Source organism: Canis lupus, chromosome 10, assembly GCF_048164855.1.
Source record: "Canis lupus baileyi chromosome 10, mCanLup2.hap1, whole genome shotgun sequence".
Taxonomy (NCBI): domain Eukaryota; kingdom Metazoa; phylum Chordata; class Mammalia; order Carnivora; family Canidae; genus Canis; species Canis lupus.
In genome coordinates, this window is record NC_132847.1 from 52,681,325 (window position 1) to 52,704,905 (window position 23,581).

General features: G+C 40.0%; 1 protein-coding gene across 3 annotated transcripts in view; it reads right to left on the reverse strand.

Annotated features, from left to right (window-relative positions):
* KIF24 (kinesin family member 24) overlaps nt 1–23,578 on the reverse strand; it is a 78,435-nt gene extending 54,857 nt beyond the window's left edge. Inside the window, exon 1 of one of the 3 annotated variants that reach the window (XR_012038188.1) lies at nt 23,347–23,512. The gene's annotated coding sequence lies outside the window, so the exon portion shown is untranslated. Of the gene's footprint in view, nt 1–23,346 lie in introns of all 3 variants that reach the window. The other 2 variants (XM_072841694.1, XM_072841693.1) reach the window with 2 other exon arrangements.
* Between the last annotated feature and the right edge of the window lie 3 nt (nt 23,579–23,581).

Below are 23,581 nucleotides of genomic sequence, written 5' to 3' on the forward strand. Positions count from 1 at the left end.
AGGATGCACAATAAAGTAATAGTATTGGTCTGGGGGGGAGGGGAACTAGTTGGTAGAGGGCAAGCATGGGAAGGAGACTACTATATAGCAATAAATGTCAGTAGCTATTACCTTTCCTATTGTTATTTCTATTTCACTGCTGTCTTCTTCATCACCCAGAGCAGGACCTAGAACAGCTGTTTTTTAACTTTTGTAACTATGTGACTATATATTTTATTTTAAAAATATATCTCTAAATCCATCTACCTCGCTCCCTCCCTTCTCAAATTGACCTGAGAAAACTACTTGTTGCTAGTGTTCTTCCCTCTAGCTTTTTATTTTTTAATGCATTTTTACATTTTATATAACATTGTACTCATAACTATATTGCAATCTACTTTTTTAACATAAGCATTTTTTTCTTTCCTTTCCTTCCTTCCTTCCTTCCTTCCTTCCTTCCTTCCTTCCTTCCTTCCTTCCTTCCTTCCTCTTTTCTTTTTTTTCTCCCTTTCCTTTCCTTTCTGATTTTATTTATTTATTCATGAAAGACACAGATAGAGGTAGAGACACGGGCAGAGGGAGAAGCAGGCTCCCTGTAGCGGATCCATTCCTGGACCCCAGGATCACGCCCTGAGTTGAAGGCACACACTCAACCACAGAGCCACCCAGGCGTACCAACATAAGCATTTTCATATGCTGTTTGTTATAGCCACTAAAAACAATTCACATAATTATAAATAATGTTTGACAAATATGAATTACCCCATGGAGATGTGATTTCTCTCTCCAAACTTCTATAGTGTTTCAATTGTAAAACCGATAGGGTACTTTTTACAGACTTATATATATATATTTTATTTATTGCCATTCTTGTTCTAGAGGTGATGTAAGGTGGCTCTGCCTTATACTATAGTGTGAATTCTTCAAGAGAAAAGCAATATGATCTTCTCAGTCTAGCTAGAATGGTGTGTACCAAGTATTGGTTGAATGAACACAATCTGCTTAGACAGTACAAAGAACAAAAAGTTCTACCATTTCTACTTTTTAACCAAGGCAACTACAGGATTACAACATTGCATGAAGCTTGCTTATGTGGTGGCTAAGGAGCCATTTTCTTGGATTCCTAACTCTCTACAAGTCCCATCACTCAAAGTAATGGGGACAACCTCAGAGCCCTTACAAACTAGAAGGGCTTGCTTGGTACACACCGTATCTTTAGCAATGTCACCTTGAACACTTCATATAGTTCAAAAAAACATTTCATGTAACAAGGCTAATCACATTATTTCGGCACATAGTGCAGTGATACTACTTTGACAATCTGATTAAACTAAAATTTATTGTTGTATTTTATGCCAAGAACTATGTTTAAGTCCTTCACATAAACTATTTTATTCAATCTGGCTAAACCAGATTTCCATTTTACTTTTATAAGATTTTATGTATGTATGTATGTATGTATGTATTTGAGAGAGAGAGCAAGCAAGCAGGAGGAGAGCAAGCATGAGTGGGCGCAGGAGTGGCAGAGGGAGAGGCAGACTCCCTGCTGAATAGGGAGCCCAATGTGGGGCTTGATCCCAGACCCCTGAGATCATGATCTGAGCCAAAGACAGATGCTTAATCCACTGAGCCACCGAGGCACCCCACCGAGATTATTTTAAACATGTCAGTAGACTACTAAAGAGTTTGTTTAGTAGTAACTAATATAGGGATGCCTGGGTGGCTCAGTGGTTGAGCATCTGCCTTTGGCTCAGGGTGTGATCCTGAGGTCCAGGGATCGAGTCCCCCACTGGGGCTCCCTGTGAGGAGCCTGCTTCTCCCTCTGCCTATGTCTCTGTGTCTCTTATGAATAAATAAAATCTTTAAAAAGTATATTTTAAAAATATTTATCTTGGGCAGCCCTGGTGGCTCAGCGGTTTAGTGACACCTTCAGCGCAGGGTGTGATCCTGGAGTCCCGGGATTGAGTCCCACGTCAGGCTCCCGGCATGGAGCCTACTTCTCCCTCTGCCTGTGACTCTGCCTCTCTCTCTCTCTCTCTCTGATGAATAAATAAATAAAATTTTAAAAATAAACAAATAAATAAAATAAAAAATAAAAATATTTATCTTTAAATATGTGTATATTTTTATTGAGATATAACTGAAACACATTTTTAATATACAATATGTTTCAACATTTGTATATACTGCAAAATGACCAGAAGTCTACTTAACATCTGTCACCATATAGCTACCAGATTTTTTCTTATGACAAGAGCTTTTAAGATCTACTCTCTTAGAAACTTTCAAATATGCAACACAGTATTATGAGCTATAGTTGCCATGCTGCGCATTATACCCTATAACTTATAACTGAAAGTTTGTACTTCTCGACTCCTTTTACTCATTTTCGCCCACCCTCACAATTCCTACTTCTGGCAACCACCATTCTGGCCTCCATATCTAGGAGCTTACTTTTGTGGTTTCTTTGGGATTCCATATATAAGTGGGATCATACAGTATTTGTCTTTGACTTAGCATAATCCCCTCAAGGTCCATCCACACACATATATATTCTACTTCTTTATCCATTTACCCCTTGATGGACATTTAGGTTGTTTTCATATCATTAGTAAATAATGTTGCATATATCTTTTTGAGTTAGTGTATTTGTTTTCTTTGGATAATTCCCCAGAAGTGGTATTGCTGAGTCATATGGTAGTTCTATTTTTACTTTTTTTAATTATTAATTTATCTTAGAGGCAGGTGGAGGTAGGAGGGAGAAGCCAGGAGTGAGAGACAGAATCCTCAAGTAGACTCCCCGGGCTGAGCATGGAGCCCAACGTGGGGTCCAGTCCCAGGACCCCAAGATCATGACTTGAGCCAAAATCAAGAGCAGGCCACTCAACCAAGCCACCCTAGTCCCCAATTTTTATTTTTAAGGAATCTCTATAGTGGTTGTACTAATTAACATTCCCACCAGTAGTGTACAAGGACTAGTTTCTCACTAACCTCCTCTCTGGAATGTTATCTCCTGTCTTTGATAATAGCCATTCTAATAGGTGTGAGGTGATAGCTCAAAGTGTTTTGCTTTGTTTTGTTTTTTAAAGATTTTACTTATTTATTTATTCATGAGAGACACACACACACACAGAGAGAGAGAGAGAGAGAGAGAGAGAGAGAGGGGCAAAGACACAGGCAGAGAGAGAAGCAGGCTCCATGCAGGGAGCCCGATGTGGGACTCGATCCCGGGACTCCAGGATCATCCCCCGGGGCTGAAGGTGGCGCTAAACCACTGAGCCACCCAGGCTGCCCTCAAAGTGGTTTTGATTTGCATTTTCCTGATGTGAGTGATGTTAAACATCTTTTCATGTGCCTGTTGGCCATCTATGTGCCTTTGAAAAAATGTTCAGATCCTCTGCTCCCCTTTTTCTCAGATTGTTTATTTTGCTATCGAGTTATGAGAGTTCTTTATATATTCTGGATATTAACCCTTTATCAGATATATGATTTGCATGGGACGCCTGGATGGCTCACTGGTTAGGTGTCTGCCTTCCAGCTCAGGGCATGATCCTGGAGTCCTGGGATCAAGTTCCACATTGGTCTCCCTGTGTGGAGCCTGCTTCTCCCTCTTACTATGTCTCAGCCTCTCTCTCTCTCTCTTTCTCTGTCTCTCATGAATAAATAAAATCTTAAAAAAAAAAAAAAAACATGATTTGCAAATATTATCTCCAGTTCAGTAGGCTGCCTTTTCATTTTATTGGTGGTTTCCTTTGCTGTACAGAAGGTTTTAGTTTGATGTAGTCCTATGTGTTTATTTTTGCTTTTGTTGTTAAATCCGAAAAATCATTGCCAGAACTGACATCCAAGAGCTTAACATCTATGTGTTCTTTGACAAGTTTTATGGTTTGAGCTCCTACATTCAGTCCTTAATCCAAATTAACTCAAATTTAGTTAATTTCTGTGTATTTGCACATTGCTGTCCAGTTTTCCAAGAAAATATTTAAATTTAAACATGTATGGATGTATATATGTATATATTTAAAGATTTTTTTTTAATTCCAAAAAAAGATTTATTTTTTTTTAAGATTTTATTTATTGATTGATGAGACACACAGAGAGAGAAGCAGAGATACAGGCAGAGAGAGAGGCAGGCTCCATGCAGGAAGCCCAATGTGGGACTCCATCCCGGGATTCCAGGATCACGCTCTGGATGGAAGGCAGGTGCTAAATCGCTGAGCCACCCAGGGATCCCCAAAGATTTATTTTTAAATAATCTCCACACCCAATGGGGGCTTGAATTCACAACCCTGAGATCAAGAGTTGCATGCTCCACCAACTGAGCCAACAAGGAGCTCCTAAATATATATATGTTTTAAGATTTATTTATTTGAGAGAGGGAGAGAATGTGTATACAGGCACACATGCAAGGTGGGGGCAGGGGAGACAGAGGGAGGTGGAGACAGAATTGAAAGCAGACTCCCCACTGAGAATGGAGCCAGATGTGGGGCTTGATCCCACAACTCTGAGATCATAACCAGAGCCGAAATTAAGAGTCCAATGCTTAGCTGACTGAGCCATCCAGGCACCCTCTCAAAATATATATTTTTAAAGATTTATTTGAGAGAGAGCGAGAGTGAGTGAACATGTGAGCAGGGGAAGGAGCAGAGGGTGAGAGACAAGCAGACTGAGTGCAGAGCTTGAGGCAGGGCTCAATCTCACAACCCTGAGATAATGAACTAAGCCAAAATCAACAGCCCAAAGCTCAACCGACTGAGCTACCCAGGCACCTTTAAACAAATATTTTTAAAATCCTTCTTTTTTTCCCCTTCTATTCCACTGACTTCTTGCATAAACCAAGTATGTTCCAAGTATGAGACATACTAAAACAAAACAAAACAAAACCATTGTTTATTTGAAATTCAATTTTAACTAGTATCCTGTTCTGTTTTGGCCTAATCTTGCAATCCTATATTAGAATAAAGTTCCACATTTCAGGCAAAAATACTTCATCGGTGTTACATGTGCTTTAAAATACATTACCATCACATCAGAATATATGCAAATATCTACTAGAATTGCAGCCAGATTCCTTCATTGTAAAGTTCTCTCATCAGCCAATTAATCCAATGGTTTCATCCAATGATGACTGCTACCTGCCTCAATTATTTCATGAGGGATTGCAAAATGATTTCCTGAATATATCATTATTGGTGGAATTTTCCTGTAAAGAAAAACTTGTCAACAACTAGGGCTACTTGATTATCCAAAGCAGAGTTTGTACATGAAGACACGGATGGTATCTAAGGAGTTCCTTTAGGATTTGGGGGGAGTAGGGTGCTTTTAAAAAATTCACTATTAACTCATGTTTTTTTTTTTTTTTTAATATATATATTCCATGTGTTTCAATCAATTATCTTGACAGCTTCATTTTGTATATTTCCTGACCAAAGCCTAAAATTGGCTTTCCTCCAAGAAACACGAGTTTCGGGCAGCCCTGGTGGCCCAGCGGTTTAGCGCTGCCTTCAGCCCAGGGAGTGATCTTGGAGACCTGGGATCGAGTCCCACATCGGGCTCCCTGCATAGAGCCTGCTTCTCCCTCTGCCTGTGTCTCTGCCTCTCTCTCTCTGTCATGAATAAATACATAAAAATCTTAAAAAAAAAAAATACTAGTGTTTCTCTGTCTTAGAAGTAGCTGCCACTGTCCTACATCCAGCTAAAAATGATGCATTCCCTGCAAGTCTTAAGTACAAAGGGTCTGAGCACTAGGGAAAGAGGAGATCAGGAATAGCTCTATACAGCCACAGCTAATCCAGAATGGTCACTTCTTACTTCCTATTTGAGTTACTGAATATTCTCTCTAGGTCAATTTTCAACATCAGTGTCAACTCCAATTAGTTTTCGCTTCTGGAAGTATTTATTAAGGATTTTGAGGATTTTAAACCATTAATAGAATACAGGATGGGAACTGGGGGAAGGGGTATTGTCAAGTCATTTCCATTTTGTTTCTTGTGCTATATATTGGAACTAAGAATTTACCACTAACACCTTTGTCATGTTGTGACTATAATGATGTAAACAGACTCCTGCAACATAAAGGTGATAGGATGCAGTAACTGCTAAAAAGCAAAACAATCACACAAACGGCATATAGAGTCAAAATTTTTAGTAAATTAAGTATTTCAAATATTTTGAGGAATTTGACCTTAAATGTCTTCTACTACTATTAGTTCATAAAATTTCAGATAAAAATGACAAATAGGTAAAGCAAGACTTAGAGATCAAGGCTAATGACTTAATTTTATTTAGTGCTTCAACATTCCTATTACATAAACTACAAAGTATATACAAATATTTATACAAATTCACAAGTACATATCTGTGCTTTCTCCCCTCCTATACACATGGTAAATAATCCAAATCTATTTTTTCTTATTAAGCCCTTATTAAAAGTTAGAATCCCATTTTTTGAGTGTATGTACACAATAGTTTACAATTCTATGAATTTTGAGAGTTGTATATACCTGTGAAACCACCACAAGTAGAATACAGAACATTTTCATTACTCTCAAAATGAGATTCCTCATGCCTTTTTGCATTCCATTCTTTTCTCCGCCCCTGGCCCTGGGCAACCACTGATCTGCTTTCTGTCACCATATATTGGATTGCATTTTTAAAAATTTTATATAAATGAAATTATACAATATAGTCTCTTTTGTATCTGGCTTCTTTCATTTAGCATAATGATTTTGAGATTTATCTGTGATATACATACCACTCCCTCATTTTACTCAAAAGGAGAAAGACTGGAATGAATCAGTGAGTGGCCCAAAGTAACATAGCTCAAGTAACAGTTCTAAGATTGGAGGGATCCCTGGGTGGCGCAGCGGTTTGGCGCCTGCCTTTGGCCCAGGGCGCGATCCTGGAGACCCAGGATCGAATCCCACGTCGGGCTCCCGGTGCATGGAGCCTGCTTCTCCCTCTGCCTGTGTCTCTGCCTCATTCTCTCTCTCTCTCTGTGACTATCACAAATAAAAAAAAAAAAAAAAAAAAAAAACAGTTCTAAGATTGGAACCTAAGTCTTCTCATGGCTAGTCCCATGTTCTTTCCACTATTCCATGCTGCCTCCTTCACAAGTAGTGGCAAAGACAACCACACTGCCATCCCCTTGTCACAAAAGACCTACCATCTATACCACTCAGCAGGAGAGCAGCCTCCTGCATCTGTCTGCAGCAGGAAATGGCTCACAGCTGTCACCACCAAGAAAATTCCCTGCAAATCAATGAAATCCAAATGGTGCCAGAAGGGCAGGGCGTGTGTGTGTGTGTGTGTGTGTGGGGGGGGGGGAGTGTTGTGTTTAAGATCTATTTTATTTGAGAGTGAGCAAGTGAGCAAGGATGGAGAGGAGAGGGGCAGAGACAGTCTCCAGCAGACTTCCCACTGAGAAGCCTGATGCAGGGCTGAATCCCGTGACTGTGAGATCATGACCTGAGCCAAAATCAAGAGTTGGATGCTCAATTGACTGAGCCACCCAAGCACTCTAATAGGCAGATTTTTATATGTAGGGCTCATTCACATTCAATGCCACAAGTATGCAGGGTTCTCCTTTGTAACACCCAGAATCTGTGAGGTCTCAGCTGTTAGGGTAGCAATCAGAAATAGTCTTGGAAGAAATCCAATTGGCAGAAATTCAAACTTTCTTATCCTGGTGTTAGAGAAAATCAACTGGAAGGGGAATACATGTAACTTTATACAAAATTAGGGAACTTTATACACATTCCACAATATGGATAAGATCCAACTGAATTTCACATGTTCTCTCAAACTCTCCATTCATCTACCTCAACTCTGGAATTTTATCCACCTAAACTGCCTGAAAATGAACTTGGAATCAGATCTCAGTCATCTAACTGTAAACTTAGGCAAAGTCGGTTTCTCTGAGTTTCATCTGCTCTCAAAGAACACAATATTTATATAAAACTAATTTGAAAACTGTAAAGTACTCCATAGGATGGGGCCATGCTCTCATATTCAGCACTGGATCAGTGTTTCTGCATGTAGGAAGTGCTGGCTGCCTGACTAGATACAAATAGGCACACCATATAAAGACTTTTAACGCTGTTAAAAGATGGTTTCTATTGTCTGGTGAAAAGTTGAATATATAACATAGAATTAAAAGGCAAAGGATTAGAGATACTAAAGTAGATATATTTGCAAAATATACTAATTAATAGTAATACTATGTGCAAGCTTCTATTCAAACTATTTCATCAATGACAATTATATGAGTACTTTTTTTTATTTAAGATTTTATTTATTTATTCATGAGAGATACAGAGAGAGAGGCAGAGACATAGGCAGAGGGAGAAGCAGACTCCCTACAGGGAGCCTGATATGGAACTTGATCCCAGGACCCTGCGATCACGACCTCAGCCAAAGGCAGACACTCAACCACTGAGCCACCCAGGTGCCCCTGTATGAGTACTTTTCTCTTCTTCATTGGCACAGTTAACATAAATGTCTGATTATGTATATAATGTAGAAATATTAGATGATGCTATATATTAAAAGACCAACACTTGATACAAATACAAGGCATGTGTATATATGGTCTTATTCGATTTTTCTTTTAATCATCTTTACTTATATATAATAAACAAGACCTATTTTAAAAGTATAGTTCTATGAGTCTTGACAAAATACAATCAAGACAGTCTCATCAATCACCTCTAAAATTTCCTAATCCACTCTTGGCAGTCAACCCTCTCCTCTACTCTGGGCCCAAGGTAATCACTGACCTGCTTTCTATCACTGTAGAGGAGTTTTATTTTCTAGAATTTCACATTAAATAAAATCATACAGTGTCATTGTTACTTTATTTTTTTTAAGATTTTATTTATTTATTTATGATAGAGAGAGAGAGACAGAGACAGAGGGAGAGGGAGAAGCAGGCTCCATGCAGGGAGTCTGACGTGGGACTTGATCCCGGGACCCCAGGATCATGCCCTGGGCCGAAGGCAGGCACTTAAACCGCTGAGCCACCCAGGCTGCCCTCATTGTTACTTTAAATCCATGTGACATATACAGTTTCAACTCTATGTGTGATTTTTCTTTCTTAGGCCTTTGGAAACAAAATGATACCAATTTTCATAACTTTTTTTCTGGCCTAGATGACATCTGCTAATAAATGAAGATATTTCAGTCTAAATTTTTTATTTTTTATTTATTTATTTATTTTTATTTATTTATGATAGTCACACAGAGAGAGAGAGGCGCAGAGACACAGGCAGAGGGAGAAGCAGGCTCCATGCACTGGGAGCCCGATGTGGGATTCAATCCCGGATCTCCAGGATCGCGCCCTGGGCCAAAGGCAGGCACCAAACCGCTGCGCCACCCAGGGATCCCAGTCTAAGTTTTTTAAGTCAACCTGAGAAAAACAGGAGTTAGTGAAACAAATATACATATAGTGTCAATGACTTGGAAAAAATATTCCTTATAAAACATTCTTTGAAGCAATCCTATGGGTAAATTTTGTGTGTGTGTGTGTGTGTGTGTGTGTGTGTGTGTGTGTGTGTATATATATATATATATATTTTTTTTTTTACTTCAGTGTGGGGGGGCAAAGGGGTAAATGACAGAGGGACAGGGTGAGAGAGAATCCTAAGCAGGCTCCATGCCTAGCACAAAGCCCACTGCAGGGCTCAATCTCACAACTCATGAGATCATGACTTGAGTTGAAATCAAGAGTCAGACCCTTACTTAACCAACTCAGCCACCAAGGCACCCCAATAAATAGGACATTTTTGCTAAGAGTTCTGTCTTCTATGCCTAGGAAGAGACAACAGTGTAACTAACATGAACCCACTGGCAGTATTTCAAAAAACCTGAAGAAAATATCAGAATCCACTGTTATCTTGACAGTTTTACAAGCAGACTATTCAATATGTCTAAAAAACGTTTTTGATTGCTATAAAAAAGTAGAAAACCTAAATCTAAGGTCTATATATCCCTTGCTAATCAGAAACACGGGGAAAATGGCCCAAGTTCAAAAGCACCTAAGTTATTTGTAGTTTCTCAAATTCATGTGACATCACAAATACTTGAATTATCAAAGAAACAGGGAAAAAGGGTCAAGAATTCCCTTCAAAACATCGTTAAATTCTAACAACGTTATTGAGATATAATTCACATACCATAAAACCTACCCATTTAAAGTGTACAATTCAGTAGTTTTTAGTATATTCAGAGTTGTGCAACTACCACCACAACCCACTTTTAGGATATTTTTATCACCCCAAAAGAAACCTCTTCCATTAAATTTTAGATGTTACATTAACACCTAAAAGGGAAAAGCTCTTTCCGTAAAGTGTTCACTTCTATAATTATCAAAACCAAAATTAACCATGGAAGAAACTGAGAAAATATACTGAAATTTTCTGTAGAAATTTGAGCTGCGGGGGTGCTCAGCTGGCTCAGTTGGCAGAGCATGCAACTCTTGATCTCATAGTCATGAGTATGGGCCCCTGTTGGGTGTAGAGTTTACTTAAAAATTAAATTAAAAAAAACTGAGCTGTGGTTAAGAGGTGTCAAGAATGCACATGCTAGGATGCCTGGCTGGCTCAGTTAATAGAGCATGTGACTATCAATCTCAGGGTGGTGAGTTCAAGCCCCACGTTGAGCATGAAGTCTACTTGAAAAAAAAAAAAAATGCAGGATGCCTGGGTTGCTCAGTGGTTGGGCGCCTGCCTTCGGCTTAGGTCCTGATCTGGGAGGGTCCAGGATGGAGTCCCACAGGCTCCCACCGGGAGCCTGCCTCTCTTTCTCTTAGTCTGTGTCTCTCATGAATAAATAAATAATAAATAAATAAATCTTTTTAAAAAGATGCACATGCTGAACACTTACTTTTTTAGACTTGTCAAGCACAGAATGAAAACCTCAAGAGCTTTATTTGAATAAATTAAAAAAGGATAATGAACATGCTCTAAGTGAGGGTGATGGCCATGGTTTTTAAAAAAGTAATTCAAGGGGTGCCTGATTGGCTCAGTCAGTAAAGCATGATTCTTGATCTCAGGGTTGTCAGTTTAAGCCCCACACTGGGTACACAGATTACTTAAAAATAAAATCTAAAAAAAAAAAAGAAGAGTAGGGGTGCCTGGGTCGCTCAGTGTTAAGCGTCTGCCTTTGCCTCAGTTATAATCTTGGGGTTCTGGGGTTGAGCCCATATCAGGCTCTCTGCTCAGTAGGGAGTCTGCTTTTCCCTCTCCCTCACCCACCCTCAGACTTGTGTTGTCTCTCTTTCCCTCAAATAAATAAAATCTTAAAAAAAAGTAAATAAAAATTTAAAAAGAGTAATTCAATATTAGCCTAATAATGGATAAACCAAAACCTACTTCATTTTATTAAGATGCTTAGGAACCCTATCTTTACTTATTTTAAAGATTTTATTTACTTATTTGACAGAGAGAGCAAGAGAGCACAAGTAGGGGGAATGGCAGAGAGAGAGAGAGAGAGAGAGAGGGAGAGAGAGAGAAGCAAGCTCTCTGCTGAGCAGGCAGCCCGATGGGGGGCTCAATCCCAGGACCCAGGATCATGACCTGAGCTGAAGGCAGACACTTAACTGACTAAGCCACCCAGGCACCCCTCCTTATTTTTTTATTTTTTTAAGATTTTATTTATTTGAGAGTGAGCAACCAAGAGAGAAGTGGAGGGGGAGGGAAGAATAGAGAGAGAGAGAGAGAGAGAGAGAAGCAGACTCCCTGCAGAGCAGGGAGCCACACATAGGGCTCATAGGGCTCAATCCCAGGACCCTAAGATCATGACCTGAGCTGAAGGTAAACACTTAACCGACTGAGCCATCCAGGCACCCCAAAATTTCAAATTATTTATGCTAAGCAGCTCCTGAAACAACTAAGAGTTCATAAATGCCAGAAATACTCAGATCATTTGTGAGGTAATTGAAAAAACACAGGGGATCCTTGGGTGGCGCAGCGGTTTGGTGCCTGCCTTTGGCCCAGGGCGCGGTCCTGGAGACCCGGGATCGAGTCCCACGTCGGGCTCCCGGTGCATGGAGCCTGCTTCTCCCTCTGCCTGTGTCTCTGCCTCTCTCTCTCTCTCTCTCTGTGTCTATCATAAAAAAAAAAAAAAAAAAAAAAAACACAGCCACACCGTAAACAGAACTTACGTTGTAACTAATCCTGTATAGAACCTGACAAATAACAACTTACAAAGTCTTTAAATGACCATTAAATTTTAAATAAATATTTCTGTATGGAAAAACTTTTTTTTTTTTTAATGTATTCATGAGAGACACAGAAAGAGAGGCAAAGACACAGGCAGAGGAAGGAGAAGCAGGCTCCATACAAGGAGCCCAATGCGGCGCTCAATCCCAGGAATCCGGGATCACGCCCTGAGCCAAAGGCAGACGCTCAACTGCTGAGCCACCCAGGCGTCCCTGGAAAAGCTTTTTAAAAGGCTTCTTTAGCAAGTTACATTTATGAAATGTGAAAGGCTAATATCTACTTCTAAATATGACTGTATTCTATTAGAGAAAAAGTTCTTAATGAAATGACAGGGAACATATGGTTTTTGTGAAAAAGAAAATAAAAGGGCAGTGAAGCAGTTATCTTCACCAAGGGAAGAGAAGTATAGAAAGAGAGGACAGAATAAATTAGAGAAGGCAGAGCTATGGAGAACTTTCAGAATCAAGACTCATGGGGCTAAGTCAGTAATACTGAAAAAGCTTGGCATTATCCTACGAATTTGAGTCTTCATATATCATACAACTAAACAACTCAACTCCTATGTATATACCCCACAAAACGTTTGCACATGCTTCAGGAGGCATATACAAATATGTTCATAGTTGCACTCTTCATAAGAGCCAAAAGCTGAAAATAACCTGGATATCTATTGGCTAGAGAATAAATTTGGAAATATACATATAATGGAATATTATACAATAGTGATAAAAAAGAACTATAGCTACACTCAGTAATTTATCAAATCTCAGAAACATCATGAGAGAAATAAATCCTAGAAAACTTTGTTGTTGTTTATAAGGCTCAAAAGCAAGCAATCTAATGTATTATTTAGGCATCTAAACACAAAATATAGAATAGTGGTTACCTCTGAGGGGAGAGTAGGGAAACATGGAACAGGGGAGCATAGGGAGATCATGTGCTAGGTCTTAGATATTTATTCATTTTGTATTGTGCTTTATAACCTACATATATGTTTCACACATATTCTTTGGTAAGCACCACATTGTATTTCTATAAGATTAAAAAACAAACAAACAAACAAACAGAAAGGCATTCTACAGCTAGCCAGGATCAATAGAAATCATCTAGTCCATAGCTATCTAATCTAGAATATTTAGCCCATGAAGGATTCCTTCATACCTTGCAGTTTGGCTTACACAATGTTTAAATTTTTTTTAGAATTAGTTGCACTATTTAAAAATCAAGAGCAATTAAAAATAATCCAGTTTCCATTTTTCTTGAAAATTAAAAGATAGTTACATTGGGCCTACAATAAGATAAATCAACAGATGAAAACTGAGTTGTGGCTGTTCTCCTTAAAGGAGCATATACTATCCTATACACCATGGTCTCTCTGCTCCTGGTTCCTTTATGCCGACCAACCAACCAATTTTATTCATTTACATTAATTGGTTAGCTCCATGGGCATTTGAGTTTGAGAACCAGGATGTGGTCCAACATTTTCATTGTATGTGGTAACTAAAGCTCTGAATGATTAAGTGACTTGCTCAAGAACACATAGCATTGGCAGGCTAAACCTCTATGGCCTCTTCAAATATTTTCCTATTTTCCACTCTACATATTTAATTATATATGTGTTAAATGAATATGCTATTCCTAAAAGTAAGAGACTACATAGGAAGGTTACCAGGCATTAAAAGCATATTACACCTTATTATTTAGTAGTATGAAAATAAAGACTAAAATAGCTTCTCTCCTTCTTCTTTTTAATAGCTTCTTCTCTCCTCTTCTTCCGTGGAGCTCAAAATGGGATTTGAACTCAGGACTCTGAGATCAAGACCTGAGGTGAAATCAAGAGTTAGATGCCGGGATCCCTGGGTGGCGCAGCGGTTTAGCGCCTGCCTTTGGCCCAGGGCGCGATCCTGGAGACCTGGGATCGAATCCCACATCGGGTTCCCGGTGCATGGAGCCTGCTTCTCCCTCTGCCTGTGTCTCTGCCTCTCTCTCTCTCTCTCTGTGTGGCTATCATAAATAAATAAAAATTAAAAAAAAAAAAAGAGTTAGATGCCCAACTAACTCATCCACCTCAGAGCCCCAACTAAAGTAGCTTGATTGCCAAGAAATATTTCTTCATCTGAGTTCCCCTAAATTGTGACAATGACCACTTTTTAAAATATATAAAACAACTTTACTGATATCTGATTCACATAGCATACAATTCAGCCACTTAAAGTGAATTCAATGGCTTTTAGTGTATGTTCACATCCTAAACCCCCAACCCACTCAGCTCTAGGACACACTAAGAGTAATCATCTTTTAGGAACTGCTAACAAAGTCACTGGGTCCCTTGTACCATTAGAAATGTATACAATACAAACCCAAAATTCTCAATTAATATTCATTAAAATGGTTCTGTAACCCATGTTAGGTGTAAGGTCCCTAATAATAACATAAGAAATTCAGTATTATCATTGAAAAATTAAAAGGTGGATGCTACGGTATATTTTCCCCCCAAGAAGGGAGTTATTTCAAACTTTAGGGATTATTCTATCTATAGACCAGTGATCTCAACTGAAGACAAGTGACACTAAACAACTGCTCAAAACAACAGCTGCAAAAGAATGAGAATATATGACACTTAATGGAATTCTTAAAGCTAGATGTAGATTTTGGGATGCCAACTATGTGAGTTACACCCAAAAGCAGTTTTTGAGAGATTCTTTTTTTAGTGGAAAAAGAAAAGTTTCAAGTTTATGGTTAAGTAGCTAATACTTTGCAATTAATTACTATGATTCCTTTCAAAAGCCCCACTATGAGCTTAAGTTTCTACGTTTGGTAAAAAGCATAGAAGCAATCACCTAAAAATAAACATAACAAAATTGTTGAACCTAGTTATCTTAAAAGAGTACAAGTATTATCTCTCTAAATACAGAGGCTTAATTTTTTAAGAATTTCCAGGAATAGATGGTAACCAATGTTGGGTTTTAATTCAGTGCTTTAAGTTTAAAATCCTGGTCTAATCCAATTGTACATTGTCACTTGCAGATTTTTGCCATTTTGCAGTTATAAAGTACTTTCAACAAAATATATCTTCATGTGTTTCATTGGAAAAATATTGTAATCAGTTTTTTTTAAGATGTTATTTTTAGGGCATCTGGGCAGCTCAGTCAGTTATGCAGCTGACTCTTGATTTCTGCTCAGGTCATGATCTTGGGGTCCTGGGCTGGAGCCCCAAGTCGGGCTCCATGCTCATCAGGGAGTCTGAGGATTCTCTCTCCCTCTCCCTCTGCCCCTCCCCTGTACTCATGCATATGTGCAAGCTCTCTTTGTAATGAATAAATCTTTTAAAAAGATTTTAAGTAATCTTTACACTGAACATGGGGCTTGAACTTACAACCCTGAGATCAAGAGTCACATGCTCCACCAACTGAGTCACAGGCTACCCTATTATAATCAGTTTTTATAAATTACTAATATAGATTCTTTTACTCAAAGTTACATCCTTTTGGGAACTGTTGCCACAATGGCACCAGAATTATTTCTAAAGGAATGATGCTGAAAGCAAAGAAAAATTCAAAGAATATGCGACGCCTGGGTGGCTGAGCTGTTGAGCATCTGCCTTGAGCTCAGGGCGTGATCCCAGAGTTCCAGAATCGAGTCCCACATCAGGCTCCCTGCGAGGAGCCTGCTTTTCCCTCTGCAGGCTATGCTTTTCCCTCTTTTTCCTATGTCTCTGCGTTCTGTGTCTCTCGTGAATACCTTTCTTTTCCTTGGTAGGGGCGTGGGAGTGGGTGAGTAACAATATCATCCACCAGTGACTCAGAGCTAAATTGGGAAGCATCCTAGACTCCTTTCCTCTCCTTCAGTCCCAAATCCAATCAACAGGCAGGTCCAGTCAATTTGATAACATAAATATTTGTCAAATTTCCCCTCTCTAGCCCCATTCCAACCACTACAGCCTTGGTGGTTCAGTCCCAGTATCTTTCACCTACATAATTACATATCTCTCAACTGCTCTGCCCGTCTCCGTCCTGCCCCTTCCAAACCATATTCCACAGTACAGAGCTGACCATTTTTTAGAAAGCAGTTTTGACCATGCTGCTTCCTTTTACCTAAAACCCTTCAGTGTCAACTAGTCACCCATCTAAAGGACAAAGTCCAAGCTCCTTAGCACATCCTACAAAGCCACCTATAGTCTAGCCCCTTCCTCTTTCCAGTTTAGTCAACTTCTTAGACTGTTTTCTGTGCATTTATTCATTTATTTATTTAAGATTCTATATATTTATTCATGAGAGACACACACATAAACACACACACAGAGAGAGAGAGAGAGAAAGAAAGGCAGGCAGAGACACAGGCAGAGGGAGAAACAGGCTCCATGCCGGGAGCCTGACATGGGACTCGATCCCGGGTCTCCAAGATCACGCCCTGGGCTGAAGGTGGCTCTAAACCGCTGAGCCACCCAGGTTGCCCCCATATTGTGCTTTTAAATAGCCCCCTCCCACTCTCATCAAACCTCATTTTACCTGCCTACTTCTTAGCAATGATTAAAACATAAATGAAGTCTTTTTTGATCTTCCCGTATGTGGTTGGAAGTCCTTTATGTGTTCATTTCATATCTTTTGCGTATCTCTATCATTGCAGTTACATGCTATGATAATTATCTATATAAGGAGGTCTATTTCCTCCATCAGAAGATGATTTCCTTATGGTAAAGGAATGTGTCTTATTCATCTTATCCCCAGTTTCTAAAACAGTGTCTGGAAATAAGTAACATCCAATAATTATTTAATGAATAAATAACCATACACAATTTTTAAAACTATACAAAAGCATTTGATACCATTTGTAGTTATAGGAGGTAGAAGCTGTATCAGGTTAATTTGATTGCTCAGGAAAACTGTAGCAGAGTTGGTGCCCTGACTCACTGCTCCTTTGGCAATAAAATGAAACAAGATTGTATTACTCAAATGAATTGCTATGGACACAAGCTATGGCCACAGTTCCAGGAAGAACCTTTCACCAGTCATTCAAGAAATAATTTTTGAGGGCCTTTTAGGAACTAGGCCCTGTTCTAGACGTACAAGATACAGCAGTGAAGAAAAGAGATAAAGTCACTGCCCATAAAGTCTATTATTCTAGTAGGAGGAGATAATATCAAATAAGATAATTTTAGATAGTGATAAGTACTATGAAAAATAAAGCAGGATGAACGGTTTATTTCACATTGGATGATCAGAGAAGACCTCATTCAGAAGGGAACATTGAGATGAAATATGAAATAATATGAAAGAATTATTCATGTACAAGTTAGGAGGAAGAGCATTCCAGGTGAGTACACTGGCCCTAAGGTGGAAATGAGCATGGCATTATCAAGCAAACATTCAAGACAAGACCAGTTTGGCTCTAGCACAGCTGGTGAGAGGGAGAGTAGTAGATGATGACAGAAAGGAGGGGTCATTTATGAGGGTACTGGGCCAAGTAAAGGTATCTGGATTTTAAGTAACCAATTAATTGGGACACCTGGGTGGCTCAGTGGCTGAGCCTTTGGCTCAGGGCATGATCCCCGGGTCCTGGGATCGAGTCCCACAACAGGATCCTCTCAGGGAGCCTGCTTCTCCCTCTGCCTATGTCTCTGCCTCTCTCTTTGTGTCTCTCATGAATAAAGAAATAAAATCTTAAAAAAAATTAACCAATTAATTTTTAAAATATTTTATTTCTCTCAAGAGAGAGCACTTGTGCACACATTAAGGGGAGGAAAAAGGACAAGTAGACTTGCGCTGAGTGCAGAGCCCCACACAGGGTTGATCTCACGACTCAGATCATCACCTGAGTTGCAATCAAGAGTCTGGACACTTAGAAGCTAGGGGTGCCTAGTGGTTCAGTCAATTAAGCATAGGACTCTTGGTGTGGGCTCAGGTCATGAACTTAGGGTTATGAGATCAAGCCCCACATCAGCCTCTAGGCTCATGCAGAGTCTGCTTGAGTTCTCTCCCTTTCCCTCTCCCTCCCTTTCTCCCTATTTGCCCCTCTCTCCACTCCAGCACTCTCTCTCAAATAAATACATACAATCTAAAAAAAAAAAAAAAAAAAAAAAAAAAGAAAGAAAAGTCCACACTTACCTGACTGTGCCACCCAGGCACCCTTATTTATTTTTAAGAGAGGGAGGTGGGGGACAGGGAGAGGAAAAAAGAGAATCTTAAGCAGGCTCCATGCCCAGCATGAGCCAGATGCCCAGTTCAATCTTACAACCCTGAGATCATGATCTGAACTGAAATCAAGAATCAGATGCTTAACAGAGTAAGCCACACAGGTGCCCTTGGATTTTAATCTGAAATGAAACAGGAAGTCCCTGGAAGATTTTAGGCGAGGAAAGGACATGATCTTTAAAGATCACCTTGCAAGTTCTATGGGAAATCGATTGTAGATGATGGACAAAAATGGAAGGAGTAGTATCATTTAGGAAGCTCTTTGCAGTTGAATAGGCAAAAAAAATGATAGTGACTTAGGAAAGATGTTTACTTTTATAAGGATTAATTGGGATAATGTAAATAAAATGTTACATTCAGTATCTGACAGAGAAGCATCCAACAATAAAATGACATAAGATAATATGAAGTATATATTGGTCTCTGTCCCTAGTTCCTGGCACAGAATTTCCTAAAGCCCTGGCAAATTCCTAAGTGGTAAGAGCACTAGGAATAGCATTTGTTCTCATGAGGCAACTCTGGGTGGGGGGTTGGTCACCAGAAAGATCAGGCCATAAGCAGAAGCTTGACATTTTCAGCCCTACTCCCTATTTTCCAGAGAGGGAAGAGAAGCTGTAAATGGACTGAACAACTAATCATGCCTATGTGACAAAGTTTCTATAAATATACCAAAAGTGTGGGGTTCAGAGAACTTCCACTGGTGAGGACAGTGATGCATCCCAATTCAATGGGCATAGGAGCTTCTATGCTTGAGACCTTCCCAGATCTTGCCCTATGTATCTCTTCATCTGGCTGTTCATCTACATCTTTTATCATAAACTTAATAAACTGGTAAACTTAAATGTTTCCTTCAGTAATGTGAGCCACTCTAGCAAATTAATTGAATCTAAGGAGTGAGTCACGGGAACCTCTAATTTGTAACCAAGTCTGACAGAAGTTGTGGGTAACCTGGAGACCTACTTACAGTTGGCATCTGAAGTGGGGTGGAAGCAGTTTTGTCAGACTGAGCCTTTAACCTGTGGAATCTGACACTATCTCCAAATAGGTAGGGTTAGATTGAGTTAAATTATGGGACACCCAGCTGGCGTCACAGATAATTGGTTGATGGGGAGAAAGTCCCCATACATTTGACCAGAAGTGTCAGAAGTTTTCCATATGAGTGGTAAAGGAGACACACACGAGGGAAAGAAATGAGGTTTTTTCCTACACAGGAAAAGACAAGTAGGTGGAAAACGGAGTTTTCCCAATACACATGGCACCTATTATTATGAGTTTATCCCTATGGAAGAGTCTTCTTGTTTACCAGGATATGAACATCAAAATCTTTGAGACAATAACTAGAGAAGTATATAATGATGACAACAATCAAAGTATAAGTAAAACTCTATTGCTCATTTAACAAAATTTGTTGGGGGGCAGCCTGGGTGGCTCAACTTTAGTGCTGCCTTCGGCCCCGGGCGTGATCCTGGAGACCCGGGATTGAGTCCCACATTGGGCTCCCTGCATGGAGCCTGCTTTTCCCTCTGCCTGTGTCTCTGTCTGTCTGTCTGTCTGTCTCTCTCTGTGTCTCTCATGAATAAATAAATTTTAAAAATTAAAAAAAAAAACACAAAAAAAAATTTGTTGGGGATTTACTCTGCACAAACTATGAATGAGTTTGCTGAGCCAGCACAAGTGGAATAATTGATCAATTAATCTATAAGGGATTGAGAAGAGTTCAACTTACTTTATAAACAATAAAATGGCAGCCCAAAAAAAAACTGCTATTCCTCCTAAACTGGAAGATGAGAGGATCATGCCCTAGTTTGCCCCATGGACACTGCATTAAGACATACAACAGCTAAGGATTTTTTTTTTTTAAGATTTTATTTATTTACTCATGAGAGACACACACAGAGAGAGAGGTAGAGACACAGGCAGAGGAAGAAACAGGCTCCATGCAGGGAGCCCAATGTGGGACTCAATCCCGGGTCTCCAGGATGAGGCCCTGGGCTGAAGGCGGTGCTAAACCGCTGAGCCACTGGGCTGCCCAACAGCTAAGGATTTAAATTAGCAACATAAACCAAAAGCTTTTAATGAAATGCTATGTGGACAGTATATTGATGTACTATGTTAAGAAAATGTAATGTTTATATAAAGTCCTTGACATAATGCTTTGCACAGGGTAAATGCTCAATAAATGGCGGCTATCAGTTCCAGCTGTACGGTCTTTAGAATGCTGAACGTGTGATGTTTACCTGACATCAATAACAAATTGCTTGAAGAAATAAACAGGCATTTCTCCAAAGAAGTCATATAGATGTCCAAAAGACAGCTGAAAAGATGCTCAATATCACTAGTTACCAGAGAAAGGCAAATCAAAATCACAGTATCACCTTACTTCTGTTAGAATGGTTAAAATAAAAAACACAAGAAACAAGTGTTGGTGAAAATGTAGAGAAAAAGGACCCTCATGCACTGTTGGTAGGAATGCAAACTACTGCATACAAATATGACAACACTAATTCAAAAATAGGGGAACCTGGGTGGCACAATTAGGCAACTGACTCTTGATTTTGGCTCAGATCATGATCTCAGGGTCATGATATGGGGCTTAAGATTCTCCCTCTTCCCCTGCCACCTGCCTCTCCCCCCGCTCTGCACACAAGTATTCACTGACAGAGGAACAGGTAAAGAAGATGGAATACATATACAATGGAATATTACTGAGCCACAAAAAAGAATGAAATCTTGCCATTTGCAACAATATGGATGGATCTAAAGGATAAAACGGTAAGTGAAATAAGTCAGAGAGATACTATATCATTTCACCCAAATGTGGAATTTAAGAAACAAATGAACAAAGAAAAAAAGAGACAAATCAAAAAACAGTCTCTCAACTACAGAGAATAAACTGATGGTTAGTTACCAGAGGGGAAGTGGGTGAATAAGTGAAGGGGATTAAGAGTACCCTTATAATGAGCACTGAGTAATGTAGAGAATTTTTGAATCAGTATAGTGTACACCTGAAACAACTATAACACTGTTAATTATAATGAAATTTTTAAAAAGCCAATTGCTTGACTAAGTTGATAGCAAAGCCACAGGAACTCTAATCTAATTCAATATTTTAATTTTCCAGATGGAAAAAGTGAGGTCTTTGGTTAATGGCTAAGTGACTTGCAAAGTCAGTCACAGTGAGTGAGTAGAGACAGAGCCAGAACCAAACCCTGAATTCTCAATCATGTTTCCATTACATGTCCCAGATCTGCAGTTTTTTTTTTTTAAGATTTATTTATTTATGCATGAGAGACACACAGAGAGAGGCACAGACATAGGCAGAGGGAGAAGCAGACTGCCTGCAGGAGCCCTATGTGGGACTTGATCCCGGAACTCCGGGATCATGCCCTGAGCCGAAGGCAGACCAACCGCTGATCCACCTAGGAGTCCCAGATCTGCAGTTTAGCTATATGGCTGTCTTTAAACTTTGGTAAAAAGTTAATAAAAACAGAGCTGCTATACCTGACTTTTTCAATCCTTTTATTAAAATCATCAATGGGCTATGAATTTCACATAAGAATCATCAACAATCCAGATTGGCAATACAGTCTCTCTCTCTTTTTTTTTTAAAGATTTACTTATTTTTAGAGAGTACGTAATAATAAGAGCATGGGCAGGGGAAGGGACAGAGTGAGAGAAGAAATCCTGGAGCAGGATCCCAACTGAGCGTGGAGCCTGATGAGGGGCTTGAACCCACAATCCTGAGATCATGACCTAAACAAAGACAGACGCTTAACTGACTGAGCCACCCAGGCATCCTGGCAATATATAGTCTTATGAATTGACAAAACAACAGTCTTGGTAATGTAATTCTATCATGGACAGCTGATGAATGGATAGCTACCAGAGCAGCTGTTATGTTATATGCACCTGAAGCAGAGAAACTCCAAGTAGAATACAAAGGAGATAATGCTTTAAAACCGTTTCCAAAGCACTCTTAAAATGTGACAATAGCTATGGGTCACTAAGACACTGAAATACTCTTGACATTCAGCAACAACAGAATGGTTTGTTTTAAGCAAAGACTCATTAAGACTTCAATAAAAGCACTGTGAGAACAAGACTAAAAGCCAGAAGAGTTGTATCAAGCATTCCAAAAAAAAAAAAATTTCTCTTTCACAAACAGTGGAAAGGCCAACCGTGGGCTTTCAGATCCTTTTTTTTTTTTTTTTAAGATTGTATGTATTTATTCATGAGAGACACAGAGAGAGGCAGAGACATAGGCAGAAGGAGAAGCAGGCTGCCTGCAGAGAGCCCGTTGCAGGACTCGACCCCAGGACCCCGGGATCACGACCTGTGCCTAAGGTAGACACTCAACCACTGAGCCACCCAGAGGCCCCTCGGGTCCTTCGGAATATGAGATTACGGTGCCCTCCCTCTACTCCCAGAAAAATAAAAAATAACCTCTAAACGGAAGGGAAAACAGGGCAGTGCATAGAGGGGAATCCCATCTATTTGTGGTGAATTAAATTCAACTCAACAAGTATTTCCTGAAAATTTCCTCCACTATGTGTAAGACGCTGGGAATGAAAGATGGTTACTCTGCCTCAAAGACTTCTAAATTATATGGGAGGAACAAGGAGAACGAGGTTTACCGAAGTACACAAATAACCCAAGGCCGAGTAGAAGTGCTTTTAACAAAGGTTCCAGTCAGGGCCACGGGTTCAAAGGCAAGAGGATTTCGAGACTCAGAGAAGGCTTCACGGGAGGAGCAGCGCTCGAGATGAACACTGAAGAAAAGGCAGAGATACGCGGATGAAGGATAGGAGAGTAGGTTGAGCATTGGAACAACCAGGAGAGGCCAAACCCCGGTTTCCTCGCAACCGCCGCCTCCTCACGCGCTCGGCAGGCGTCCAGCGTACCCTTTCCCGCGGAGCAGAGGCCTCTCTCCTCCCCGGCTCTCACCCGCCATTTCTCACCTCGGTAGCTTCCAAGTTCCCCCTCGGTCAACTCTGAGGGCAGAAGACAATGCCGACGAGAGAGAGCCCCAAAGTTGGCGGGCGTGCTATCAACTCACCAGCTTTTTGAGGCGCCGACCAGGCCGTATCCCCATGGTAACACCACCAAGCGCGGGTTCGAACGCCCGCGCCGGCGCCCGCGCGTTGGCAGCCCCGAGACATCCACCAATGGGCATCGCGGGAACTCGTCGACGTT